Source organism: Drosophila melanogaster, chromosome 3L (assembly GCF_000001215.4).
Source record: "Drosophila melanogaster chromosome 3L".
NCBI lineage: Eukaryota > Metazoa > Arthropoda > Insecta > Diptera > Drosophilidae > Drosophila > Drosophila melanogaster.
In genome coordinates, this window is record NT_037436.4 from 26,337,806 (window position 1) to 26,351,460 (window position 13,655).

At 37.1% G+C, this 13,655-nt stretch overlaps 1 annotated feature.

The window, feature by feature from the left end:
- Positions 1–9,393: 9,393 nt before the first annotated feature.
- Positions 9,394–12,237: a mobile genetic element.
- The last annotated feature ends 1,418 nt before the right edge of the window (positions 12,238–13,655 follow it).

Genomic DNA, 13,655 nt, shown 5'->3' on the forward strand with positions numbered 1-13,655 from the left:
TTTGAGAAAGATCGTTTATTTTTTGATCTAATTCTTCTTTGTCATTTTGATCTAAAGTGCCAAAAAGGTATTTATATGCGGTACCTATAATATTAATTAGACCACGTTTATTGCGTTTTATTATTCTTATTCCATTCATTTCTCTGTCTAATTTTTCAGTTAAATATTGGATTTTGGCTATAGTACCATATTCTTCAGCTTGTTTAATTAAGTTTGCAAAAGTTTGTTCGGTTTTTGTTAAGTTTACGGACAAATAGTGATATTCATAGTTTATAGGTATATTAATTGATCCCGTTTTAAATATAAGATATCCATTTTTAGCTTGTATCGAGTTCACCTCTAGGCTTTGACCACGGACGGCACGGATGAAACATATTATAAGTGTTATTATGAATAACTGTTTAATCGGACCCCACTTGATTTTCGGGAGTTGAGCTGGAATTGTATTTACTTTTATTAATTCTCTTTTGTTTTTTAAATTTAGATTTATAATGTTCAACTTTTCTTCCTCTATTTGTTTCTTCGTAATGTTTCTCATCTATTTGTTCTACGTGTCCTGTTTTCTTACATGGGTTAGTTGTTTTACTTTTTGGTGCTTGTTTATATCTAGTATCTACTTCATAGCTATGTCTATCTTTATTCAACTTATCTATTTTTGATTGTTTCTCTTTTTGGGTGTCATATGCAGGTGTTCCTGCATAAAGGAAAATATCAGCTGGTGTTCTCCCAGTTGTATTGTGTTTAGTTTTGTGGTTATATACATAGAGAATAGTTTCAAATTGTGTTATCTTATTTTCTGGGTCGGACTCACTATTAATGATTCTTAACTTTTCATTGACTGTTTTATGGAATCTTTCAATGTCAGAAATTCCATTTTTACTTGTTGTGATATTTATATTCACATTCTCGGACCTAAGCCATAAATGTAACGCGGAACATATAAAAGCTGAATCTTTATCGGCCTTTATTTCGGACGGTTTTCCCATTTCATTGAAAATTTTAAGAAGAGCTCTTTTTGCTTCCAGCCAGTCTCTACTACTGACTTCAATCAAAGCGGCATATTTTGAATAAATGTCAATGCATGACAGAAACGTTTTATTATTGATTAAATAAAAATCTATAACATATTTTTCTCTGGGATTAAAAGTTTCTGGTGTTAACTCATATCTTAGTTTAGTATCTCTATGTTCTGTTTTGGATATGTTACATACTTCGCATTCATTAATAATGTTCTGTATTAACTTTTGGTAGTCTGGGTAATAATATTTTTCTTTAAAAAGGTTAGTTTGTTTCTCTATTCCTGGGTGTAAAAGTTCTCTGTGACTTTTTATAATTATTTCTTTAAATTCTGAATATGTTTCAATGTCTTTTAATTTGATGTTTGATTTCATAACTTTAGTTATGTTATTCGGACTGACAATTTCTATGTAAACGTTTTGAAATGTAAGGAAATCTATTTCGTTATGAAAGAAAATTACGCTTCTTTTGGTACATAAGTATTCTTTAATTAATTCCTTGGCATGGACATTTGTCATTTCTATGTAATGAATTTTAATTTTTGTTTTATGAAAGTATCTTTTAGTTTCTACGTTATTATTATCGTCTTTTATAAATTCTATCTGCCTGTTGTAGTAATTAATTGGTCTTTCCGTTAAGGAAATATAAGATTGGTTATCTTCTTGAGCACTGTGAATAGTAGCTTGTGTTGGTAACGAAATGTTACTGGAGGTTTCTCCTAGGAAGTTTTCTTCAATTTTTACTCTCGATAGAGCATCTGCTACATGGTTTTCTTTACCAGGGAGATATTTGATATGATAGTCAAATTCATTTAATTTGATTTTCCATCTCTGAAGTTTCATGTTTGGCTCTTTAATTGAATCAAGCCAAACCAATGGCCTGTGATCACTATAGATCTCAAATTTTCTACCAAATAAATAGGACCTGAAATATTTAGTGGCCCAAACAATAGCAAGGAGTTCCTTTTCTATTGCTGAATAATTAACTTCATGTTCGTTTAGAGTTCTGCTCGCATAGCATATAGGTTTATGTTCTTGCGATAATACCGCGCCTATAGCAAAATTGCTGGCATCAGTAGTTAGTGATAAAGACTTTTTAAAATCTGGGTGTATTAATATGGGATCGGACGTTATTAACACTTTTAATTTTTCAAAAGCTAAGTAATAGTCTGAATCTTTGATATTTATTATTAAGCCTTTTTTTAGTCGTAATGTCATTGGTTTTGCTATTTTAGCGAAGTTTGGAATAAATTTGGGGTAAAAACCGCAAAGACCAAGAAATGATTTTATTTCCTTAGTGGACTTTGGTATAGGGAAATTCACTACGGCTTTAATTTTTGCGGGATTTGGTTTAATACCATGTGTTGTAATTATGTGCCCTAGGAATTCAGTTTCCTTTTTTAGGAATTCGCATTTATCTAGCTGTAATTTTAAATTTGCTTCTCTGAGCTTTAAGAATACCTTTCGCAAAGACATTATGTGTTCTTCAAATGAAGTGGAATACACAATTATGTCATCCATATATACGAGACAGTTTTTGTATATTAAATCTGCTAAGAGATTATTCATGCAACGTTGAAAAGTTGCGGGTGCATTTTTTAAACCAAATGGCATTCGAGTATATTCAAAATGACCATTTTTGGTTGAAAAAGCTGTCTTCGCTATAGAATTTTCATCCATTTGTATTTGATGAAAACCTTTTGCGAGGTCAATGGTTGTAAAGTATTGGCAATTTCCAAGCTTATCCAATATTTCATCCATTACTGGTATTGGGTATTTGTCATCAACGGTTATTTCGTTGAGGTTGCGATAGTCAATGACTATGCGAAATTTCGATTTTCCCGATGCATCTGGCTTTTTGGGTACTACCCAAACAGGAGAGCAATATGGAGAATTCGATTTTCTTATGATTCCTTGTCGAATCATGTCTTTCATTTGGTTTTCGACTTCTTCGTCGAAGCTTTGTGGGTATTTATATGGACGTCTGTAAATTGGGTCTTCGGGTTTAGTTGTTATGACATGTTTAGTTGTACTTGTGAAGGTCAAATTTTCACCTTCTTTGTACTGTATGTCACTAAACTCGTATAAGACACTGGTGAGGGCTTTCCTCTCTTCATCGTTTAGATGATCAAGTCGAAATTCATTTGTTTCATTGAGTTCGTTGTCAATTACATAATTGACATACTCAATATTTGGGGAATCTAATAAGTTTTCTTTTAAACTCTCTTTAGGTGTTTCCTCTTCTTCGTTAATATCTTCAAGTCGCAATTTAAATGTGTATTTATTTAAAGTGACTGTATTGGATGTATAGCATATAGTTGCTTTGGAATCTTCCAAATATTCCCTGCCTAACAAAATGCCGTATTTTTCTGAGAATTTATGTAAATAAAATGTTTGCTTTGTCGGACATAATTTACTAGGTTTTAATGTAATTTTTGGTTTTAAAATAATTTGACCGTTTATTGTGTGTACATCTAATGGAGCTTTTGAGTTAATCGGACAATTGAAAAAATTTTTACTCATCAAATTTATTGATGAACCTGTGTCAATCAAACATTTGAGTTTGATATCGTTCATAGTTATTTGTATGAAGGGGTATGTTCTTCTTCTACTTCTGATTCCGATCCCGAGGCAAGTTGATGAAAATTTTCACTGGTATCCATTTTAGACTGACCACTGGAACTTTCACGCTGTCTTTTTTGGGGCTGGTTAGTAGTAGAATAAGATGTGGGTTTTTGAAAATTTAGAGCGTTTTGCGCTCTATCTTGTTCTAACTTTTGTTTGAACTCATTGTATGTCGCTTGGTTGCTTTCAACTTTTTTTGAATTATTACTTGCATAATTATTTCTATTTTGACTTTGCTGTGCTTGAATATAATAAGGTTTTATACCTTGGTCATTATTATTTCCTTTATTCTTCTGAGAATCATTATTTTTACTACTGCTTTGTGGTGTAGATGGACTGTTTAATTTAGCTTTAGCTTTTTCTGTATTTAATACAATAGTATTGTAAAGGCCTTCCCTTTGCGCTACTTGTCTTAATAATGTTGTTGTTGTAATGTCATATCTTGCTAATGTCATGAACATTCTGTCTGGAATTCTTTTATAAATTACATCTTTTATAGTATTAGCCATTGCGGCGGTATAAAGAGTTGTATTTGTATAATTATTTTCTAATGATAATTTACTTGAAATTTCGAACATCTTATTTTCTAGTTCTTCTACAAACTTACTAATACTACCACTCCAGTAGGTGTTGTAAAGTCTTCTTAGCAACTCTTCGTATGGGATTTGGGTTTTAAATTCATCAATGAGGACTGATCGTAGTTCAGCCCAAGTGTTGTACTGTTGTAGCTGGGATACTTCTTGTGCATGTCGGGACAGCTGCATCTCGATGGCACTGTAGAGTACACTATGTTGCCTCTTGTCTGTTGTCGGGTATAGGGACATCACGAAGTCCACACGTCTCACAAATGAGTTCTCCAGTTCTCTTGTGGAACCGTCAAATGTTGGGATGTGACGAAACTGGCCCAAAGCCTGATTCAAATGTAACTCAGATAGAATCATAATTTGTTCGCCGGGTTGTGCCATTTTGTTGGCTATTGTTGATTTTTCTTTGAATCACTTGGTAGATTGATACCGGGGTTTATATTTTTTATTAAAATTCGCACACCTTCGTAGCAGTCCAATCAATGCTAGATGGGCTACACAACACTGACCTGGTAACAGTCACACCTTTTATTTACTTTGGTGGGTCACACTTTAATGGTCACTTGCAGTTTTTAAATTTATATTTGTATTAATAGTATCCAACATCAAGAGTTAGATCACTGCTCCAAAATATTTTGTCACATAAGTTCTTTTGCGGATCTGCTTTGTATAAACTGAAGCACAAACGAAACTTTGTTCGCCACGAGTTCCGCTTTATTAATCTCGAACTAATCTATAAGCTCTAAGAGATTATGTTCACACGCGGATCCTACCGACTGCGCCAATTACAACTTCGCGGTTTGTTGGTTTATAAAAAAAAATATTTTTATTGATCAAAAACTTAAGCGAATGTCGGAGACAAATTCACGTCTTACACAATTGAGAAGTATGAATAAAATCTAAATCTAATTTGCAAAGCGAACGCTTAGCAAACCCTTGGCTTATTTACTTCTTCATATTGAGCGTACATAGGCTCTCATTTATGTTTACGTTAATTAGGCGCTCTCTTGAGTGGATTGCCCATGGATATAGATCAGCCGAGTTTGAGCTACGTGGAAAGTTTTGACCCTTAAAGCTGTGTATGCAGTTTTGACCCTCTGGTGGGAGTCGCGAATGCGGCTGCGGATGTTTATGTCTGTTGGATTGGGTGCCTTCTTGAGTGGATCACTCATGGGTACTGATCAGCCGAGAACTTGAGCTGCGTAAGCGGTTTTGACCCTTTGGTGGGAATAACTGATTCGGCAGCGGATGTTAATGTTTACATTAGGGTAGGCTGGATTTGTTATTGTCACCAGAATTGGGACTTTATGACTTATATCCTAAGGCATTCTATGATTTTGTGTATGGCTGTTCCTATGTGGTTATGTATGTGTGTGTGTGTGTAAGTATATGTGGTCTTATACTATGGCACATATGCTACTATATGTATGTTTTCAACATTTTGAACATATATAGGCGGCGGTTCTGCTTGTTTGTGCTCAATTTGCATTTGCGTATTTATAGTTGCATCTGTCCCATTGTCAGTTTGGTTTTCGTCGTTTGTTTGAGTGTGGCTCGGCTAGCCTGTACTCTTTGATTGTTTTTTGGGTAGCGGTTTGTGCTTTATTCCTCTGTTTCTTGTTGTTATTTAAGAGATCTTTGGAACTGTTTGGAGACTGATTGTCTCGGTGACGTTCTAAGTTTTGTTGGCTTGGGAGAGAGAATTGAGTTTTGTTTATTGTTGTTGGAGCGGGTATTGAGGTTGTGGGCGTTATAATATTTGCTGAAGAAGAGCATATCGGCTTTAAAGCATAGCAAACTGTAGTTATTGCTGCTGTAGTTGCTGCAGTTGTGGTGTTGGTTTCTGAACGGAACAGTTGAGTGTGTGTTTATTGGTGTAGCGGAAGTTGTTGTTGGTGTACGTGCAGATGAATTTGGCGCGCAGAACGCTCCTGTGCTGAGAGTAATTGTTGGGTCTCTCCAATGCTGGAGAGCAAGATCGCGCTCTTCTATCACTTTGAGGGTATAAGGTTTGATAATTGTTTGTGTAGTTTGATATGTGGGTAAATGAGAGGTAGGAGTTGTTTTTATTTTGTTAAGCTTGAAGCTCTCGCTTCTGATTTTGAGCGTCGGATACGCTGATATTTTCGTTTTGTTTATTGTTTTCACTAGTTTCTTTTGTTTATCTTGTTCACAGGTTTTTAACACATATAAATATGTGTTAGCGTCTTTTCTTTTTTTTTGCACTTACACTTCGATATTAACTGGAGCTCTGTTAAAAACACGTCCGTCGGGGTTGAAGTTCAGATGAAGATATCAGATTCCAGCTAGTGGCGAATCCTTGATTATCAGAATTGGGCGCTTGGTATTGAATTTAAGCTTGAATTTAAGATTTCTCGAATCTCCCACCGACATGCATTATTCCAAAATCATCCAGGAACGGAGAGAACCGGATAAGATGCGATTAAGTGTTATGCTGGCGTCGATTCTTTAGCGGGGCATATTCTCTGGCAAAGAATTTCTGGTGCACATGTCGAATGAGTCGGCTTATTGCGGCTTCTTTAGACGTAAGGAATGGTGAAGAATTCTGTCTGAGAGGGAAAGAACAATCGAATATCCTTCTCTCTTTAGAACAACATGACAGTTCCTATTTTTGTATGTTTATAAAGAAAACCGCCAGTGTTACTGTTTAGTTTATTTTGTTGGCTAATTTCAGACGCTTGAAATGATTATGTCGACACCGATGCGTATGATTTTACTGCGACGTAAAATATGACTAAACTAAAGCTTTGGCTATGCACGCGTCATACGATTATTACGATTAGAAGTTGTCGCAAAACTCGTGCATACTCGTCGTCGAGCGAAACATCGTTTAGCTCCAAGTGGCAGGCCATGGTTAAAAAGCATACAAATACAAACAACACAACATCGGACTATTCTTCAAATCAACTTTCTGGGATTGTTGACCCACTACCTTTGTCACGCAAACGCGAATACAGCATGCGCTCCGCTCCTCGGTGTGTATATTAACACATGAACTGCAACGTGCCTATTTGGAATTAAAACTGTGTTTTTTTTTGGGTACTTCATTGACTGTATCAAAAACGGATTCAATTCCTGAAATTTAGAGGAGCGAACTATCTTGTCTTGTAAATTCTGGCGGCTTCTAACTCTAAACGAGGTAAAGACATGACCAGCATTGGAGCTACCTTGGACTTTGCAGTAGTAGTTTCACCGGCATACCTTTTGAGTTGTCTGCCACTCTTGCGTAAATAGCCGCCGCAAAGGCACGACATAAGGCATCGAAGAAAACACACAGTTGCAAGTGTTGCACAGATTTTTTGCTGTATCTCCTTCCTCGAACGTTGCAAGGTTCCTAATTCCTCGCTGGGCTTCTTAAACGCAAGCGAAACCACTAATTTGTTATCCCTTGTGAGCTTGAACAACAACTTATCAGCTGGTTCCGAAATCGCTTCGCATTCCCAAAACTTTTGGACGAGCTTTTCCAACTCTTCGGCGACTTCTGCCCATTTATACCCGTTAATCGTAGAGTAAAAGGTTATACAAGATTGGTTGTAAAGTATGTAACAGGCCAAAGGATCATCAGGATCAATAGCCGAGTCGATCTGGCCATATTCGTCCGTCTGTCGACCTGTTCGTCTGTCCATCCGTCCGTATGGACGTCGAGATCATAAGAATAGGTTTCGGAGACATAGGCGCAGAACAAATTTTTTGATTCTCTTTTGCAAAAAGTTGTAATTTATTTTCATATTTGTATGTCTTGTAAATTTCTATAGATGTGCCAAATAACTTTTTGCCACTCCCAATCTTAAGCCCACAACGCAACCTTTTCAAAATGTTTTTATATTTTTAATATTTTTATTAGTTATTTACATTTTGATCGACTTGCCAAAACAAATTTTTGCCATACTAACTTTAACGCCGTAAAGCCGCTAACCGGTCACGCCCACACTTTGGAACAATTTTTAAATCCGTTCTCATTTTATTACCTAATATCTATAGATATTCCAGAAATATGATGAAACTTCGCGTTCGCATTCACACTAGCCGAGTAAGGGGTATTTGATAGTCGGTGAACTCGACTATAGCATTGTCTTTTGTAATTTATTCAGTAGTAAGGATACAAAATTAAAATGGTTACACAAGTTAAATGGCGGTTAGCGTTGTGAGGAGTTGAAAAAGGAGTTTCCAGTTACGCAACAAGTCAGAGCGTACTAACGGTAGTGCGAAACAACGAGAATTTGGAGAACCAGGATCCGAGAAGAGAGTTTGGTGAGAAAGAATGAGACGGCACGAAGTAGAGCGACGGCGTGCAGAGTTAATTGTAATTGTTAGTTAATCCGTTATTGTGTGAACAGGCGCGCCCAATCCTAGCTTGCGTATCGGGATTGAGGTGAAAACCCGGTCGACTGTTTCGGTGTTCGCGTAACGTAATCCAGGCGGTCGCCTGAAGCATGCGTGCAGGCGTAGTACCGTCGCGATCAGTCAGAGCAGACGTGGTGTTAACGCGTTTTCGTTGGCTACCGTGAGTCCGCGTACCACAGCAATTCCCAGCCCAAGTGTCTAGCACCCAGCAGAGCAGCTTGCACCGTCCAGGACAACGAGACCGGCAGGAAAGTGGAAACGAGGCCGTCCAGAAAATCCATCCAGGTCCTTCAGCGCAAGAGACAGGAGGTTGCGACTAGCAAGACGTTCGAAATGAGAGCCCAGCACCATTTACGAACTTGTTTCAGAGACCCTGCGTTGGAAGCCATTCGCTCAATGGAAATTTCGGAGGGCAACTATGCTGCATCATTGGAATTGTTATAAAACAGATTTGCTTATAGGCTTTTAGTTGTTCATGCGCATGTCACTGAGATTCTGGAGCTAAGGGCAGCGCAGTGTGGTTGTGTTTTAATGCTTCGTGAGCTGTCTGATAAATTTAGCTCTCATATTCGCACTCTTATTTTTCTGTATAAGGCAGAGTATTTCTTGTCAAGTTCGTTTGTTCTGCTTAAAATCAGTTATTTCTTGTGTTACAACCATAAAATACAACAATAAGTTTGGTTGCTGAGTAACTGTTTACTCTCTTTGCTGTCAACATGAGCGACAGCGACGAAGACCTAACTGCTTTGAAATGGCAGAGAGTAAAATCAAAGCCAAAAAAAAACACCACGCCAAGCCTCTTCCGAAGTTCAAAGAAAAAAGAATTCCCTGGACAATTCATCAAGCACCAGCGCAAATAAATTCTCTCTCTTAAGCGACGGATTTCCCGACAAAACAGGAAACAAATATAACAAAACCGAAGATCTCGAAATGGTAAATGATGACAGCGCAACTGATTCTGCTAAGACCCCACCTATCATTCTGTCTGACGTCAATGATATAAGTGAAATGCTAGCCTATCTTAATTCTAAAATTAAAAGAGAACTTTACTATTATAAGAATCAACGTAATGGACATGTAAGAGTAAGGGTTAAAAGTATTGAAGAATTCAGAAAATTAGTCAAAACACTTAGTAATGATTGTGTGAAGTACCACACATACCAGCTTAAGGAAAACAGAGCATTTAGAGTTGTTATTAAATTTAGATAAAAATTTGTTATTTGAATTTAGATGAAAATAAAAGTGATGTAGAGTCAAAAGGTCATGTTATTAGAAACATAAGTAATATTACGCCACTGAACATGTTTTACGTAGATATTGAGCCTAACAACCAAAACCGAGACATATGTATAATGTAAAACACATAGGTAACGCTATTGTCAATATAGAGCCACCCCGCAAAACCAATGAAATCGTTCAATGCTATCGCTGCCAGGAATTCTGACATACTACAATAAATCATATTGTGCCAAAACGTACCGCTATGTAAAAAATACAGAACAACCAGCAAAATGTGCCAACTGCTACGAGGAACACGCCGCCAGCTACAAAGGGTGTAGTATTTATCAGGATCTCTTGTCAAAAAAATCAGCTACCAATCGAAAATCACTGAATAGCAATAAAGACCTGAGTAAAAAGGAATCTTTAGGAATCCAGCAATCGTTTGCTCCGCCTAACAAGCCAACATATACCCAACAAATTAACGATTATCAATCTTATGCCCAAATTGCTGCAGGAAATAGCAAAACAAACACATCACTGCAGAGAATAGAGCAACTATTAAAAAAACAGTCTGAACTTACACATAATTTACTTAACATGATAATGTTACTTGTAAACAAATTATGCATGTAAATCTTAACCTAGGAATATGTAATGCCAATGGGCTTTCCAGCCATGTAAATGAAATATCCATCTTTATAAAAACGAATGAAATTGATATTATGTTAATTTCCGAGACACACTTCACCAGCAAATCATATAACAAGGTTGTTGGATATGATATAATTAGATCTGATGATGAACAAGCCAAAGCATTTGCTCAACACCTGCACTCTGTATTTCAGCCAAATGATATTGATAACCCGCAAACAGAAAGGGAAGTAGATAACCTTCTCGAGTCACCCTGCCAAATGAGCTTACCCATTCGTAAAATCAGTATTAATGAAGTTTCATCAGAAATTAAATGGCTGAATAGTAAAAAGGCTCCAGGTTGGGACAAAATAGATGGCATAACCTTGAAAATTTCTACCACCAAAGTGTGTACGAATTCTAACGTTTATATTTAATGCAATGTTAAGAGTTGACCACTTCCCAAGCCAATGGAAATGTGCAGAAATTATAATGATCCTTAAACCAAACAAGGCAGAAAATGAAGTGACATCGTACCGACCCATTAGTTTGTTGTCAATATTTTCTAAAGTATTCGAAAAAATAATTTTCAAGAGAATGTTGCCAATCTGGGAAGAATTCGCTATCATATCCGAACACTAGTTTGGATTCAGAAGAGGCCACGGAACCCCTGAGCAATGTCACAGGATTATAAATGAAATTTTGTCAGCATTTGGGAGCAAAAAATACTGCACTGCAACATTTCTTGACGTTCAACAAGAGTTTGATCGAGTCTGGCATAATGGCTTATTATATAAAATCAAAAAGTGTTTACCTGCACCATATTTTTTATTATTTAAGTCATACTTAACCAATAGACAATTTTATATTCAACAAAAAAATGAATACTCGCCCTTGCTCTTTTTTAAAACTGGAGTCCCACAAGGAAGCGTCTTAGGACCTGTCTTATACATCCTGTACACGGCAGATATGCCGGTAACAAATACCTGCACTGTGGCAACATACGCGGATGATACAGCTATATTAGCTACCAGCTCATCTAAAGAGGAAGCCGCACAACTCCTGCAAGCAGAGCTACGACTTATTGAAAGCTGGTTTCTTTTTTAGAAAATTAAAGTCAACGCCCTGAAATCTGCGCAAATAACTTTTGCATTTAGAAGAGGTGACTGCGCAGAAGTGTCTTTTAATGGAAGTAATTGCATTAAGTACCTTGGCTTGCACCTCGATCGCAGACTAACGTGGAAAAAACACATAAAAGCACAGCGCCAGCAACTAAATCAAAAAAGTGTGAAGATGACCTGGTTGCTTGGCCGAAAATCTGCAACCACTCTGGAAAATAAAGTCCGTTTATACAAAGCTATACTAAAGCCCGTGTTGACTTATGACATACAGCTTTGGGGTACTGCCAGCAACTCAAATATTGAGATTCTACAACGCTACCAATAAAAAATATTAAGACAAATTGTTAATGCTCCATTTTATATTTCAAATGCAAGTATCCCTAAAGACTTAGGAATCCCTTATGTTAAAGAAGAAATAGCAAAACATGTTAAAAAATATACAGACAGACGAAGAACACATGAAAATAACTTAGCCTTAAGTTTGGTAAATAATAATAACAACGTCAGAAAAAGATTTCACGTGCTAGATCTCTCTGACAGGTTTTAAGTATTAAAACATGTTATGTATTGACTATGTAGTAGGGATTAATGGATAATTACTGCCTCTGTTAATTTAAGATTTATTATTAAATTTACTTATTGTCATACTTTTTTAAGACAGATTGTAAATAAAAAGAGAGACAAAAAAAAAAAAAAAAACAAAACAAACAATATTCGCACTCCACGCGGATTGGGCATTATCGTCGAAGTACTTGTCCAAAAGCTGGACCAAGGACTAAGTCTTTAAAACCGTAATTCCAAGGTGGGAATCCACTGCATCATTTCTGGAGTAGCGATGCAGGACTCTGGCGACTGTGGATTCCGCCATGGCAAACTATACGTATATCCCATATGCGTAGGTCAAAATTGTACAAATTTCCTTAAGAGTGATCATCAATTGAGTGCACTCAGTGCAATTCCAGCCATTGTCGTGCCTGTGGATCTAAGCACCATAGTCTGTTTCACTTGGGCAACTTAACCTCGTCTTCGTCACACGAAAGATCTTAGCGTACTGCAACGATGGCTCATATTCATTTATAGCATTCATTCATTCATTTTCTTGCCTGGCCCATCTTCAGCTTTTATCGCACCAGATTTAGGCAAAGTACTTCTAGCCACTGTAACCGTGTTAGCAAAAAACCGTTCAGGATCTTTTGTTCCTTGTCCTGCTGTAATCGACTCGGGCTCACAGATGCACTTGATAACGTCCCTATTAAAACAAAATCGTCCGCTTGTGTCACCGAAATAACAACTTAAGAACTTAACTTAACAATGCGATCTCGAACTTTCGAAAACTTGACTTGCATCACTGCTGTTATTGCTTTCAATGTAATCGAACATCAGCCCAACTTTAACTGGAACATATTCCAAAACCTTAAGCTTAAGGATCCATAACTCAATCACCCTCAGTGCGTAGATTTATTGATTGGCGATTGTCTGCCGGTATTAGCTCAAATTCAAAAGACTCGTTTAGGCAGGGTTGTTTTTGGACGCTACAGTCGCTTCAATGACAAGGCTTTGATATCGTCGTCTGCAGTTGTTTCGCCCAATCAGAAGACCCAACTGGATCGACTTGAGGTGCTGTTTCAGCGGTTTTCGGAGGTTGAGGTTTGCGCCGAGCCCATTATCTGTGCTACGAAGGAAGAGCTTGACTGTGCTCATTTCGTTACACAATGTACTCGCTCGTCTGCTCGTCTGTTCGATTGCCAGCCAAGTTCAATTTAGATGTTTTTGGGTGAGTCCTACCTGCAAGCTTAGCAAAGATTCTTATCCCTTGAGAGAAAACTAGAGCATCGTCCACACCTCAAGGCCCTTTTCAAGGCTTTTTTTAAAGAGACTTGCATATGTCAGAAGTTCTGACATAAGAGTTTAATCCCTGTCGGTATTTTTTTCCTCATCATTCCGTCATGAAGGAGGAAAGCAGCACAACTAAGCTTCGAGTCGTTTTTGATGGATAAGCGTCGACTTCTTCTGTATGAAACGATGATGTCTGGTCCAGTGATTTACCTAAAACTATTCCAGATTCTTCTTCGTTTTCGATCGCATCAAGTTAC